The 13,469-nt window shown below is 39.6% G+C and overlaps 1 long non-coding RNA gene across 1 annotated transcript; it reads left to right on the forward strand.

Annotated features, from left to right (window-relative positions):
• The first annotated feature begins 523 nt into the window (after positions 1-523).
• Positions 524-11,472, forward strand: LOC135224127 (uncharacterized). The gene is made up of 3 exons (XR_010316633.1): positions 524-577; positions 1,596-1,716; positions 11,341-11,472. It is a non-coding gene; the product is annotated as an uncharacterized LOC135224127 (long non-coding RNA).
• Positions 11,473-13,469: the final 1,997 nt, after the last annotated feature.

The following is a 13,469-nucleotide window of genomic DNA, read 5'->3' on the forward strand; positions in this document are numbered from 1 at the left end:
TAGAGTATTGTTCTCTTTCTGGCCAGTCTATAAGTAAAATGGTGAGGAAAGGGTTATGACTGCATGGGGAGGTGAAGGTAAGAACAGTACTCACAATTACTTTCATCCAAACCCTAGTCTTTAGTTCTGGTCAGCTGTATATTCATGACAATTTTGCAACAATTCATCTCCTTGATACTTTTGTATCCCTTGGTTTACACTTTAATAAAACATTGCTTTCATCATTATTCTCCTTCTCTTGTGTCCTCATATATTTTGACTGCAAAGCAATGATTATAATAGTAATCTTACTTTGCAAGAGAGAGAAAATATTCATACCTAATAAATGTTTATCTACAATGGCAATGTTTTGAATAAAGAAATACTTTTCAAGTTACCAGATGATAAGTAATTAAAAATTCTGAGCTATAATCCAGAATAATATTCTGTCTATTTAGTTCAGTTAACTATGGATAACTAATATACCTTAATTTCAACGCCAACCTGATACACGATGGAGTACCAGGTCACTTCAAACAGCAGTTTCCTTTCCATTTGCACCAAAAAATTAGATTACAACATCATTGCTATTGATGAGGTAAGGTTATTCAGGTTTATGTGCTTGTTACTCTAGTACGTACATACATTTATATATGCATATATACATATGTACATACATACATACAAATGTGTGTGCATAAATCTGCATCCAGAGTGTTTATGTGATATAAGCATCATACAGAAACTGGCAGGAAACTTTGTAAAAGTCTATTCCTAAATAATAGGTTAAGGTTTTTGCAAGGTTTTTTGTTGGTGAAAGATGAAATAGTAAATTAATCTTCAACAACCCCAAATACCTAATAACCTTATTTTTAAGCACGAGACTAAAGGAAAATAGGAACCAAGGATGATACATTTTGGGAGGGGATTGCCATAATCCTTTTAAAGGAAAGAGAAAGACAGTAATTTTTGCAAAACATTTTTATGAACATGATTAGAAGATAATGTCACTAATGAATATTTTCTAAAAAAAAAAAATAAATAAATAAATAAATAAATAAAAGTGTTGCATTTCATAAATGTTATCATTCTTGCAGCTCTGAAGCTGTAAGATTTGGAGGATAGCAGAATTTTGTGGAATTTCCACATTTCCCTTCTTCAGCCTAAATAATCTGACGTAAAGAGTACGATCAAGCAAGCTCCTTACAACTGACAGTCAAACCCTTATCACCATATCACTAACAATGAAAATTCTGGCATTTTGAAGCGCTTTCTAAATTATGCTGATCCATATGCACAGCTAATATATACATATACTTTAAAAAGTACTACAGGCAATTGCACAAGAGTTTACTACTGATAACCGAGAATCCAAGAGGGCAGATGAGTTACACAGCACAGGCAAACTTGAACATCTTTTATTATATAATCTAACAGTGTTCTGTAAATCAAACTTCACTGCATGGGCTATTATGATGGTCAATAAGTCATATATATGTGAATGTTGGTGTATTTATAAATTCACGCTAAATATTTTATAAGCTAGTGGGTACACAGTATGGAATATTATCTAGCATTAAGTCTCATCAATACTACCATAATATCCTTCCCTTTAGGATACTGCTATTGAGTATGACTGCTACAGTATCTTCGGTGTGACAAACTACTGCATTCATTTCCTGTCACGGATGCCATCCATTGATGGGAGCAAACTTTTTCAAATGATCGAACTTGCTGGTAAGTCACTTTCTTTCTAGAGTTGTATTCATGTTAATCCTAATACTAGTTTCATTACTCTTGAGAAAAACACACTTCAATGATAATATTGCATGAAACAGTTGATATGCTTCCAGAAGCAAAGCCACTTCTTTTTATTTCATTTATGGAATTTTAGTAAAATGTAAATGGCTAAGTAACATCATGCTCTATAAAATAAGTTGCAAGTGAATCACAAGGAGTAAATCTCTAAGTTAAAATGAGCTATACATCTTGTTTCTGGGATTACATGGTTTGGTTTGGTTTAAATTGGGCACTCTGGATATCTTTCAAAGCACAGTTAAAGCATTTTTTTTTCCAATTGTAATTTTCCATTATCCAATGACATATTTTGCTGTTGCAATGAATATTTTTAGTGCCCTTCTGAAATCAAATAGTACCCGTACAAGAATATAGTGAATGTTAATTTGTTGTGGTTTTAGACTGAGATCAGTTACAATAGATGGTGTTCTCAATACAGTTACTATTTAAATGCCATACTAGTTCCTCTTTAGACAAATATGCACAGAATGCAAAGAGATAATACCAGACCATATAACAAATACATTTACCCATCAATTCAATTCTGGGAGCACAAGGGCCACATAGCTTGGGTAAATCTTAATTAATAAACATCAATTAAGGCTAATATACGACACTTAATAATTTTTTACCAATTTTACGGTTGGACAATGTAGAAAATTATGTATATAATGCAGTAAAGGTGAGATAATCTGAGGACTTCTCCATATTTTGTCAATATTTTTACTTAAATTCCTGAGGGGCTGGTACAAAGCACAGCATCCTGCAGAGCTTCTGCAATGTTTAGTACCGGCCAGGCCACTCTGGCATTAACATAAACACAAAAAACAATAGATGGCAGATTTCTTATTATCTCAGCAATTTTCTCAGATTATATCACCTGCACTGCATTGTATGCACATTTCTATATTGGTTGGCGAGAGAATTATATTAATAAAGGATATCTTCGTGCAGGGGTCTCATTGGCATTTAGTACCAGCCTACAGTAGGCTACATGGTCGATCTGCTCTAAATGGTTAATGTTTAAAACTTGACCTTTAAAGGTATAGATCTAAGCCCATATTCCGCAGTGAGCAAGACTATGGCAGTTGACGTTTTTCTATAAAACTTTACCCCCTGAACATGAATTTAAAGTAATATTTTTTCGTTCAGCTGTAATTAACCTAGAATTTACCTTTGAACTCTATCCTACGATTGTTATGAAGAAAGTGCCCCAGCGTCTATGGGTACATGTGGTGTGCGGATTTAGCACATGGAATGGAAAGATTATTGACACAAGCGACTCCACAAACATCGAGATGGTGTCAATCTTCTAAATTGTTGGTGTTAAGCTATAAGTAAAAATTTCAAAAGCGTCATGGAGGTATGTTTGCACTGTGCATGGCTAGACTTTCATAAACCTCTGTTTAATCTTAAAATATGACCTTAATTTCTAACTTTGGAGAAAATGCTTAGGTAGATCTAGTGTACCTATCCGCGGCGGCCCAGACTATGGCAGTTGCGGTTTTTCTATGTAGTTTTACCTCCTGAACAAGAATTTAAAGTAATATTTATTCGGACGACTGTAATTAATCCCCAGGGGCCAGTACTAAAGGTAATATTTCGAAAGCACTCCGCACTGGATATTAAAATAAATAAGCACCTACATGGAAAGAGCATGTGAAAAGCAATATAAAAAGTATAGTCATTATATGAGAGATTGAACGGGGTGGAATTAAATGAGCTTGATAAGTTTTTACCTCGAATTTTTTCTAAGTCGGGAGAGGTGTTTCCTCTACGGTAATGTTTACTTTTAATGAGCCCTCTAACTTACTTTCTTACGCAAACAAAAGCAGTTCCAGTTACTCATTATTGGCTGAAAGGTGTGACATCGTTATGACGTCATGGGTTTCATAACCAATTACGAACGACTTTAGTCGAAAACTAAGTTCCACTAGCATTTCAGCGGAGTAATAAAGTTACCTGTCAGGTATCCACTGGTATCCTTGTTTGACTGAATACTCGAATAATGAAGCAAAAAATGGCATTTTGTCTTCCTGTACCTAGGGCAGAGGCAGTGGCTGGCCCTTCTGGCATTCTTTTTGACCGAGACCTTCGATTTCCTACCGATTGTTTGCCGTGCAATGTGGGTTACGGTGTATTTTATCATTATTTGTCTAATGGTGGTAAAGAAGTTGTGATTGAATATGCTCAAAGACATAATTTCATTCTAAAGCAGAAAAACTGCGAGTGTTGTGGCCCTACTAATTGTCAGATCGACTAGAACAGGAACGCTTTTAGGTGTGATCCGCCACGGTACGTAGCCTTACTGTAACCCCTGTGGCTAGTGCGCGCAGCGCAACATTACCTCTTGCCGTACATACCGTACCTGCCAAGAATCTTTAAATATGCGGATAAGGCGCGAAGCGCCGTTCCGCTACGGCCTTACTGACAGCACACATAAATCGATCGTCGCTGATATGTAGTCGCTCCCTACTTTGTTTGTTGTTGTTTTGGTATCGCCGCCATATTGGTTTTGGTGTTCTTCTGCCGATTTCGGTCGGCGGTTGAGTCGCCATGTTTAGTGCTGGCCCTGGGAGTTAATTACAGTTGTCCGAATAAATATTACTTTAAATTCTGGTATTTCTACAGAAGCAATCCGCTGTGGCTTAGACTATGGCAATTGACTGATTCCTATGTTATTTTAGTTACTGTACAAGATTTAAAAGTAATATCCATTCGGCCGGCTGTAACTAAGCAGTAATTGACCTTTGAAAGTTACATAATAGCCGCACCAAACTCAAAGGTATATTAAAGTTTAGTTCCAACCAAACGAAAAAAAATATTCCTTACAACCCTTGTAAAGCAACTAAAATAACATAGAAAATGTCAATTGCCATAGTCTAAGTCACCGAAGAACGGTCCTATAGGAAGGTACCAAGTATTCGTTACGGTGAAGGAAATGTAGCACAGCCGCCATGTTTAAATTCCCCAACACCACGGAGCCATATGTTTCACAAAGGGGGGGGGGGGGGGGGGGTAACGCACAGGTGATTGGGCGGAGTAAGGTGGAAGGTACGAGTTGTCTAGTAGCACCCCACTGAATAGTAACATACCTTGACGCAACTTTCGGCGAAAGCCTAACACTCACTTTCCTAAAACATAATAATTAAGAATAATGTTTGGAGCTTACCTTAAAGGGGTGGAGGGTACAAAGCAGCAGCTGCCTTTAAGAATGCGTGGAGGCGGGTCTTGGGTTCCTCAAAATGCAGCTTGAAATAAGCAACAGCCAAGTACCCGACGAAGTTATACATTCTCCTTCCGTATCTTGGAGTCGACTGCCGGAGTTCCCTCCACCTCCTTTCAATATATTAGTATGGGCACCGGTTTCTGGGTCCACAAAGTTCATCGAGTGGTTGACTGTCAAGTGGACATAACCTTCATCTCGCAGGCAGTCATAAGCCCTCCAACAGTCAGAAATAATAGTGGTACCCGGCACAATGTATTCTTTGATAACTGCAAGCAGAGTCCCACTCGTCCTGTCGGGTACGGGAACAACGAAAAACTCCCGGGTCTGCCTGCAGATACCACCGAATACCCACTGGCCTTCGATGAGGCGACCTACGTTGTATTTCTTCTCCCAAAACTTCGCCTCATCGATTTAAACAATTGTGCCGGGGCCACCTATTTGCTTCTTCTGTTGGAAGCACCAATTAACTATGACCTGAAATAAAAGTCAGTGTTAGGGGAGGTAATTAAGTAGGGTAAATTTCATAATAATACAAGGCAGGTTGTGTATGAGAGAGAGGGAGGGGGGGGAGAGCGGGGGAGAAGGAGGGGGTATGAATGGAAAATGGTGAGGGGATAAGCAAAATACTTACTTCCCGGGAGAAGCTGGCCCACTCATTAATTGTCGAGTCCGACAGTCCAAGTTCTGTTTCTCGCAACCTTGTAAGAAAAAAAAAATCACATCACATACAGGTATGCGAAGAACAGAACTGTCTCAACATCAAGGTGGGCGGGACCCAGAGAACCAAGTGCCCTTAAACAATGAAAGTAGTAAGAACAGCGTTTTTTCGCTTTCTTACTATGTGGTCGATAAGACCGGTCACACCTAAAGGTAAACGTGGAGGGAAAAATACCAATTATAAACATGAAAATATGGAGTAGGTCATAAATGGTATAGGTGTAATATAATATTGCCATGAATCTAGGGCCGGGTCATATCACGGTTACATGTAGAATCCAACAAACTATTCGTAAGATCATTTACCTAAAGCACTTTTTTTGCAGATCTAGGCGGCACCTGCATCATTCCCAACAATGGGGGCAAAAGACCTGCTTCCTCAGGAGGCCGTGGTCCTGGCATAAAACAGACCAGTCTAATTACCTGAGTAATAGGCAAAAAAATCTTTGTAACTGAAAATGGGGACAAAGACCTCTTTCTAGGAGGCCGTGGTCCTGGCAAAAACCTTAGTCGATCATAATTTAACCTGAGTTTAGGCAGAAAATTTGTAAATCATGTAACAATTGTTACATGAAGTTGGCAAAGAGTTCCTGGTGAGGGGCTGGACGAGCGTGAAGTAGATGCAGCAGTGGATGTCATGGCGGCAGATTCAACAGTGTTGGAGTTCTACAGTTAGGAGGTGGCAGGAGGCCAGACGTAGAAAACAGGTAGGAGATTGGTGGGGTGGAGTAGTAAAAAGGCTTTGATGCTATTGGTTGAGGCAGGGTGGGGCTGAGGTAAATGAACAAGCACTTAACAAGATAAGTTTGCAATGTTAAGGGTAATAAAAGTAAATGGGTAGTTAAGGAACTAAATGTAAATGTGGGGATGGGTTCAAAAATATGAATTAATACAAATACATATATAAGGGGCCCAGGAGGGGGTGGGATTTAAGTCCTGGGTGTAAATGTGTAATAGGGCCCCTATAGTTGTTTTAATAAATACAAAGACCAAATTAAACATAGGGTAGCATATAACAAAAACTAATTAAACTTGTAGGGGATGTTGCCTGACCAGGGGTGGGGTTGGACCTGCTGTAACCCCCCTTAAAGAACCAAAACCACCACATAACCTAAGCTAGCAGGGGATGTAAACCTTACCTAGTAGGGAACTTAACCTAGTAGGCAATGTTGCCTGACCAGGGGGGCTTTGCCCCCAGTACCCCCCCTTAAAGGCCTAACTTAACCTAGTAAGGAATGTAACCTAACCTAGTAGGGAATATTGCCTGACCAGGGGGCTTCGCCCCCGTACCCCCACTTAAAGCCTAACCTAACCTAACTAGTAGGAAATACTAGGCCTAACGTAACCATAGTAAGGAATGTAACCTAACCAACCTAACCTAACCTAACCTAGTAGGGAATATTGCCTGACCAGGGGGCTTCGCCCCCCCGTACCCCCCTTAAAGGCCTAACCTAACCTAGTAAGGAATGTAACCTAACCTAACCTAGTAGGGAATATTGCCTGACCAGGGGGGCTTCGCCCCCCCGTACCCCCCTTAAAGGCCTAACCTAACCTAGTAAGGAACGTAACATAACCTAACCTAGTAGGGAAATACTAGGCCTAACGTAACCTAGTAAGGAATGTAACCTAACCAACCTAACCTAACCTAACCTAACCTAGTAGGGAATATTGCCTGACCAGGGGGGCTTCGCACGGACGTACCCCCCCTTAAAGGCCTAACCTAACCTAGTAAGGAATGTAACCTAACCAACCTAACCTAGTAGGGAACATTGCCTGACCAGGGGGGCTTCACCCCCCCGTACCCCCCTTAAAGGCCTAACCTAACCTAGTAAGGAACGTAACCTAACCTAACCTAGTAGGGAAATACTAGGCCTAACGTAACCTAGTAATGGAATGAACCTAACCAACCTAAACCTAACCTAACCTAGTAGAGGGAATATTGCCTGACCAGGTGGGCTTCGCCCCCCCGTACCCCCCCTACCCCCCTTAAAGGCCTAACCTAACCTAGTAAGGAATGTAACCTAACCAACCTAACCTAACCTAACCTAGTAGGGAACATTACCTGACCAGGGGGGCGTTAACGTAACGTACCCCCCCCTTAAGGCCTAACGTCAACCTAGTAAGGGAATGCTTAACCTAACCCAACCTAACCTAACCTAGTAAGGAATGTAACCTAACCTACACCTAAACCAGATAGATAGGGAATACCTAACCTGACCAGCGGGGGCTTGCGCCCCCACTGTACCCCCCCTTAAAGGCCTAACCTAACCTAGTAAGGAATGTAACCTACAACCTAACCTAACCTAACCTAGTAGGGAACATTGCCTACCAGGGGGTGTTCCGCCCCCCCCCTTTTTTACCCCCCCCTTAAAGGCCTAACTAACTAGTAAGGAACGTAACCTAACCTAACCCCCATGTAAAAGGGAAATCCTAGGCCTAACGTAACTAGTAAGGAATGTAAAACCTAACCAACCTAACCTATAGGGAATATTGCCTGACCAGGGGGGGCTTTTCGCCCCCCCGTACCCCCCCTTAAAGGCCTAACCTAACATAGTAAGGAATGTACCTAAACCAAACCTAACCTAACCTAACCTAGTAGGGAACATTGCCTGACCGGGAGGGGGGGCTCGCCCCCCCGTACCCCCCCCTTAAAGGCCTACCTAACCTAGTAAAAGGGACGTAACCTAACCTAACCTAGTAGGAAATAATAGGCCTAACGTAACCTATTAAGGAATTGTAACCTAACCAACCTAACCTAACCTAACCTAGTAGGGGAAATTTGCCCTGACCAGGTGGGTTTCGACCGTTACCCCCCCTTGGCCTAAAAACTAACCTAGTAAGGAATGTAACCTAACCCAACCTAACCTAACCTAACCTAGTAGGGAATATTGCCTGGACCATGGGGGCTTAACCCACCCCCTGTACCCCCCCTTAAAGGCCTAACCTAACCTAGTAAAGGATGTAACCCCCCCCCCCCCACCAAACCTAACCTATAGGTAACCAATTAGGGAATGTACCCCCCCCCCCCCCCCCCCCCCCCCCCCCCCCCCCCCGGTATCCACACTTCGAAGAACTAACCAACCTAGCCCTAACGGGTAACCCCCCATTCAAGGAAGTAAAACTAGTAGGTAAACCAACATATAACAAACTAAACCTAAGGGTATGTTGCCTAACCGGGGGATGGGATTTGGCCCCCAGTAGGTAAAATGACATATAAACCTAACTTTGATGGGTGTGGAAGTTGTAAAATGTAAAAAGTAACCATACATAACTGCGTAATAGTAAGGAAACTGGAAGGGAGGTGTAAATTGTAATGTCTGTAAAAGTGTATAATGGAATATATTGAAATGTAGGTTTTATAAGAATAATGGCAAACAAATATATATTTAAATATATATATTGAAATGTAGGTTTTATAATAATAATGGCAAACTTTAATATAGGTATTTGTATCGGTGAGAAATGCATTGTAAATGGTGTAACGTAAAGAGCCAGTCGTGAATACTGGAAAGGGGAGGGATTGACTTGTGTCTAAATGATATAGGGAGTGTGTATGTAATATGCAACGCAATGTGCAATTTCACATAACAGGTAGGTAGGTAGGTAGGTATCGAAACGTCCTAAAAACTGAGTTTCTATATCAACACGTATGCATTTTTAGGTGTCTGTCCTCAATTATAACATAATATTTCAAGTTATATATGGTGAAATGATTAGGTGGGGATATTTCAAAACAGTTATTATACAAATACTATGGAAAAATGAAAAGGAATAAACACTAGAATTCACATTAACATGTTTTAATAAACAAATTAGGTAAATGCTTTGATGTAACTCAACGTATGGGTTACCAGCCAGGGTTCCCAGATGACACCACTACCAACCAGCCAAAGTCTACCATGAAACCAGCCAAAATCCCGCCAAATGGTAATCCAAACCAAACCCAAATAACCGGCAAATATATGTGCGTTATATCTATCTTTTATAAATGCATATTTTTTATCATATATATGCTTGTATAGCGGCATCATAGTTTTAGTTAGATAATATACTAATATAAGAATGCAGGAAAAAAAACGAGAATGAATTGAAATTTTGAAATGAGGCTCGTTCCTGAGAATCCGGCAGCCTGTTTTGTGGTCAATGGTGTGTGTGTGATAGTTTTATTTTTTTTTAATTCCATCTACATATTTTTGCTTAAATGTTACCAAGTTTTTACTGAAAAACCTATTCAAATTCCCCAGATTTTCCTGAAAACCTTCAAAAATTCCCAATCTGGGGAGAGATTCTCAAACGTCTCAAACGTGGGATCAGTGTTTAGCTCAAATAGAAAGTGTTTGAAAACCAGCCAAAATACCACTAACCAGCCAAAGTGAATTTTTACCCACCAAAATTAGGAAAAAAAAACCAAATTTGGCGAGAAACTGCCAAATCTGGGAACCCTGTTACCACCCAATCCTTCACTCAGTCCAGTAGCAATGTAGGGTCATACTGTAACGTGTTTGGCTAAATACATATATCCCTCCGTAAACCCCCATTTCTTTCCTCACTAAGAAGTCCGAGTTTAGGCCAAAAGCTCCCTTACAGTTAGCGCATGCGCAGTAGCATTAGCGCATGCGTAGTAGGATTCATTGTTGTGGTAGTAGTGGTAGTAGACAAATATGGATGTGGAACGGCTCCACTATACTAGCTAGTTTTGTTATTTCTTATTTCCGCCTGTATTTCGTGTTTTAAAAGTGATAAAGTGGGAAATACCACAATAACACGGCAAAATCTCCCCCCAGTGGTTTCTTTTCCCCACCCAAAACCCCGGTTCCACTGGGGGTCCCCCTTTACCGTGGATTAGAGTTGGGGTTTTGTCCCAAAACCCCACCCGTTCCCAATGGGAATCCCCTTTACCGTAGGATAGAGTTCAAAGGTAAATTAGAGTCATCCGAATAAATATTACTTCAAATTCTTGCTCAGGAGGTAAAACTGCATAGAAAAACTGCAACTGCCATACTCTGGGCCGCCGCGGATAGGTACACTAGATCTACCTAAATTCTTGTTCAGTGGGTAAAATAACATAGGAAAACATCAATTGCCGTAGTCTAGGCCACCGCGGATTGCTTCTGTAGAAATACCAATGCTTACTTCGAAAGGATAGTAGAGGTCTCGAGCTGTTGCTCTCACCACCGATGACTCGTGACGGGTGCCAATTTCCGGTGTTAGGACGTGTTAAAGTACTTCTTCACAGGGTGGATCCACACGCAGTGAAAACTGGATCAGCTAGTAGTCCAGTCGGTTGTTTCCCCTAAATTGAGTTCCGACAAACCTAGACTACCTAACCTACATAAGGGCAGGTTAGCCTACATCTCTTACGTACCTGCTCAATAGCCAGTATATTCCTGATTTTGTTTACTCCAGCTGCACTTAGCTATTCCTTAATTCCAGCCATGTCCAACGTATATTCTGTATCACTACAAGTACACTACCTAGTACCAAGTCAAAGTAGTTATTTCAAGAACCATCCTTGGGAGCGTCAACAGACACTCCACAGTCCTTGGTGCTTCCAATCACCAAAAAATGTAAACAAACTTCCTATAATTCCTTACTCTTCTTCTCTTTTTCTTTCGCAGAGGATTTAGGTCTGAATAACCAGAACCTCACCTACACCGCTACCAAGCAAGAGGGCTGCTGGTGAACTGCATAGCATTTATTAACGGAAAAACATTTCTTGATTACAGATCTTATTAAACTTTCAGCTTCAACTGGTTTTTTTATTTATTTATTTTTTCTCATTGTAAATCCTGTGGTAGTAGGGATGTCGTACGTCTCTGATTTATTTTTGAGGTCTTTTCAAAGGTCTTTTCAAAACTGTAAATTCAAATTGTGAAATGCAGTGGAGTGGAATTTTCTTAAATTATCGGTCAAATGACCTTTGTGAGTATTAAATAGTCTCAGGAAACAGTGAATTAGATATTAATTAGTCTCAGGAAACAGTGAAATGACTATTAGGCCTACTGTATTAAGTAGTCTCAGAAATTAGATGGCAAAACTTCATTATCATGAAATGTCATTCACAATCCTCCACGTAAATTAGACTATGTCTTTGAGCTTGAGGCAGAAAACTGGTAAGAATTAGTGAATTGGATATTACAATATGTGGATACACCGAAATAGATAATCTAATTTTCAAGGAAACGTAATTATGAATGGGAATATTCCAGGAATCTGAATTACGCAAATAAAAAAAACTGGTTAAAAAGAACAATTTAGAAAGAAAATGTAAGAAGTCCTTATAGCCCGTCGGGGGTCCCTAAGTGTATTTTACCACAATTGATTCCCGAGGCTGGCATAAGGCCAGTTTGATCTCAAACAACAACCCTTGGTGCTACTTTAGGGAGATTTGACCCCCGACGGGCTAGTACTAAACACGGCGAAACTGTGTAGAAATGCGCGTGTAGACTGCCTACTAAAGTAGCACCGTCTAATTTACGGTGAGGCTTTTTTAATGACATTTCTTAATATTGAAATTACTGTTCTTTTAGATTTTTCATATTTCACTACAGTAATTAATGACATCAGATATTCGCAATGTACAGCCCGTATTTTAACAAAGGCATGGTAAATTTAGTGTTGAAGATACATGGAAGAACAATCAATTTGCCACAACAAAATCATTAGTCAGTAAAACAGCGGAATTCAATATCAGCAGCTGAATAAAGACTGAAATCAAAAGGACAAACAGAAAATAAAAATGATGAAGATCCTGATAAACAAATGGGTGCATGAGTGAGATGCCCTGACAAAGTCATATTAAACACGATAATCAACATCAACAATAACAATTGCGCCGAAATTTCTTCGACGTAATCGAGTTTTCTGTACAGTGATGCTCAAATCTCATGCGACATGACTCCATAGGATTTCGTTCAAAATTCACTAACTGGCAACCTAGCATGCTCCATATTTATCCTTTATTTCAATGCGAAAACGCGAGTATCGCATACGCTAAGGCCATAATATGTTTCATAAGAGTGAAATCTGTCATATATTTGAAAATTGTAAGAAAATGTCACATGTAGCCAAATTTCAGAAAAACCCTTACGAAACATTTTCAAAACTTTCGTTCACTCATTGCTGAAGCATTTGACCAAAATGAAGTCGCCATCAAACCTCAGTTCAAATGTTAAATAAATAAATAAAAAAATTGAAACATTAATAATGCTTCCAAAGCAAACATAAAATTTGAAATAGGTCCCTATTTGATTGTTTTTGTTTTTGCCCGCAACGCTGAGAAAATGTAAATATGTATATACAAAAGTAGAATGCGCCCACGATATCAACGTGTGAGGGGAGCATGTTGACATATCAGTGTCGGTGCAACAACCACCTGGTATACAAGTAGGTCTACAATGAGTAGCGACCATTAAATTATCTTGGAAAACATTTACTTTATGTGTTTAAGGAATATTTGGATTTTCATACATATTTATTGTTATCTTTCTCAATATTTCAAAACTGATAGCATACTAGCAAATATTCGCTTATTTGTCAAAGCCAAGATATCATTCCTAGGCTTAGTGTAGATTTCTTTACTTTACGCTTAACATTCACATCTCTATATTAACAATTTCAGGCCAGAATGCAAATGAGGTTATCTAAACATTCTTGCACTTCAAGTTACCTTATGAAAGAATAAATTATACATCAAAAGCGAGCAGAAGGACTTTTAAGAAAATAATATTGTAAACCAGTTGAAAAA

Source organism: Macrobrachium nipponense, chromosome 10 (assembly GCF_015104395.2).
Source record: "Macrobrachium nipponense isolate FS-2020 chromosome 10, ASM1510439v2, whole genome shotgun sequence".
NCBI classification, from domain to species: Eukaryota; Metazoa; Arthropoda; class Malacostraca; order Decapoda; family Palaemonidae; genus Macrobrachium; species Macrobrachium nipponense.